Source organism: Vigna unguiculata, chromosome 6, assembly GCF_037176805.1.
Source record: "Vigna unguiculata cultivar grain cowpea cultivar isolate G323 ecotype 2 chromosome 6, ASM3717680v1, whole genome shotgun sequence".
Lineage (NCBI taxonomy): Eukaryota > Viridiplantae > Streptophyta > Magnoliopsida > Fabales > Fabaceae > Vigna > Vigna unguiculata.
In genome coordinates, this window is record NC_140797.1 from 26,615,348 (window position 1) to 26,618,038 (window position 2,691).

The window sequence follows — 2,691 nt, forward strand, 5'->3', positions numbered from 1 at the left end:
TGAATGTGTGCATGCGTGTTTAGGTGTATGCATTATAATACAAATATATAAAAATTAGGATGATAGCCAATATAATTTTTCTTTAACTAGGAACAATGTTAAGGCAATAATTTTGGTATGACACATTTTCCACCTATATCTTATTTTCCACTTGCATCTCAAGTTGTGAATTTTAACATTTTTTATTGATAAAATATTTGTTAAGACATATTTTGTGCCTGGGTAAGGCATCCACGATAACCATAGGATAAATGATGAAGAATTCTAGAGTGAGTAAAAAAGCACAAGCTGAGGTTCGAGAGGTATTCAACATGAAATATCAGGTTGATGAAAGTTGCATCAGTGAACTCAATTTCAAATGTTTTGAAAGAGACCAAGAGGTTACACCCTTCATTTCCTCGTTTTCTTCCAAGGGAATGTGGTCAAGCATGTGAGATACATGGTTATCAAGTACTTGCCAATAGCAAGGTTATAATGAATGCATAGTCAATTGGAAGAGATCCAAATTATTGTAATGAACTAGGGAGATTTTATCCTGACAGATTCATTGACATCAATATTGCTATAAAGAGAATAATTTTGAGTACATTCCTTTTGGAGTTGGAAGAAGAATATGCCCTGAAAGCACATTTGCATCTAGAGTTGTGGAAATGGCCCTTGCAATGTTGTTGTGTTACTTTGTTTGAGAGCTTCCAAGGAAAGTATGGACTAAATGTATCATAGATTTAGATCATGAATGTATGTCCACATTTTTTAAATATTTGTATTATCACATAACTTATTAATATTTTTAAATATATGGTGCGGGTGTCGGTGAATGTGTGTGCATGCATGTGTGGGTGGATATTTGTGTGAGTGCGTGCGTGTTTAGGTGTATGTATTATAATACAAATATTTAAAAAATTAGGATGGTAGTCAATAGAATTTTTCTTTAATTGGGAACAATGTTAAGCTAGTAGTTTTTGTATGACACATTTCCCATCTATATCTTATTTTCCACTTGCATATCAAGTTATGAATTTTAACATTTTTTATTGATAAACTATTTGTGAGGACATTTTTATGCCTAGGTAAGACATCCACAATAACCATAGGATAAACGATGAAGAATTCTAGAGTGACTGAAAAAGCACAAGCTGAGGTTAGAGAGGTATTCAACATGAAATATCAGGTTCATGAAACATGCATCAATGAACTTAAATATTTGAAACTAGTTGTGAAAGAGACCTAGAGGTTACACGCTCCATTTCCTCTTTTACTTCCAAGGGAATGTGGTCAAGCATGTGAGATACATGGTTATCACATACCTACCAATAGCAAGGTCGTAATCAATGCTTGGTCAATTGGAAGAGATCCAAATTATTGGATTGAACCATGGTGGTTTTATCTTGAGAGATTCATTGACATCAATATTGACTACAAAGGGAATAATTTTGAGTACATCCCTTTTGGAGCCGGAAGAAGAATTTGTCCTGAAAGCACATTTGCATCCAGAGTTGTGGAACTGGCCCTTGCAATGTTGGTGTGTCACTTTCATTGGAATCATAGATTTATGTCATCAATGTATGTCTATATTTTTTAAATATTTGTATTATAATATAACTTATTAATATTTGTAAATATTTAGTGTAGGTGTTGGTGTATGTGTGTGCATGCATGTGTGAGTGGATATAAGTGTGAGTGCGTGTGAATGTGTGTGTGCGTGTATATGTGTATGTGTTATAATACAAATATTTAAAAAATTAGAATGGTAGCCAGTAGAATTTTTCTTAACATTAAGGCGGTAATTTTGGTTGACACATTTTTCATCTATATCTTATTTTTCACTTGCATTTCAAGTTGTGAATTTTAACATTTTTTATTAATAAACTATTTGTAAGGACATTTTTTGTGTTGGGGTAAGACATCCACATTAACCATAAGATAAATGATGAATAATTATAGAATGAGTAAAAAAAGCACAAGCTCAGGTTAGAGAGGTATTCAACATGAAAGAACATGTTGATGAAAGTTGCAACAATGAACTAAAATTATCATAGATTTACATAATTAATGTGTCTTTATTTTTTAAATATTTGTATTATTGTCAAACATGTGGTCAAATCTCTTAATTTTGTTTGTACTAAAGTCTCAGTCTCCCAACATGTTGTGCATGTGACGTAATGTTCTATGAAAAGCTTGTTGACTAATTGTTTATATATTTTCGTTCTCCTATAAAAACTTTGGATTCTCCTACATTTGGTTGTTCAGTATTAGATGTTTTGTATGTGGAAGTGACTGCTACTTTAAATTTCAAAACAAGTTCAATGACGACCTAGTTAATGCTTATTTTATTTAATTCTAATATTTACATGGTTAAAATACTTTTTTGGTCCCAATTTTCGTCAAGTTTTTTCAAATAAGTCCTAATTTTGGTTTTGTGTTTAAATAGGTCCCAATTTTCGTCAATTTTATTCAATTGGGTCCTTTTTTGCTAACACCGTTTAAATCATTGACGATCATGAACAGTGATTGCCACGTGTCACTTCGGTTTTTTTGAATTTTTTTAATTTTTTTAATTTTTTTAAATGTACACGTGTCAACCCTGGAGTGTGCCACGTGTCACTTCGTGGTTTTTTTGAATTTTTTTTGAATTTTTTTTAAATTTTTTAATTTTTTTTTAAATGTCCACATGTCAGCCTAGTAGCGTGC

The 2,691-nt window shown here is 31.7% G+C and overlaps 2 pseudogenes; both read left to right on the forward strand.

The window, feature by feature from the left end:
- Positions 1-248: 248 nt before the first annotated feature.
- On the forward strand, positions 249-686 carry LOC146885696 (cytochrome P450 71D9 pseudogene; annotated as a pseudogene).
- Positions 687-1,096: 410 nt separating this feature from the next.
- LOC146885697 (tabersonine 16-hydroxylase 2 pseudogene) lies at positions 1,097-1,582 on the forward strand (annotated as a pseudogene).
- The last annotated feature ends 1,109 nt before the right edge of the window (positions 1,583-2,691 follow it).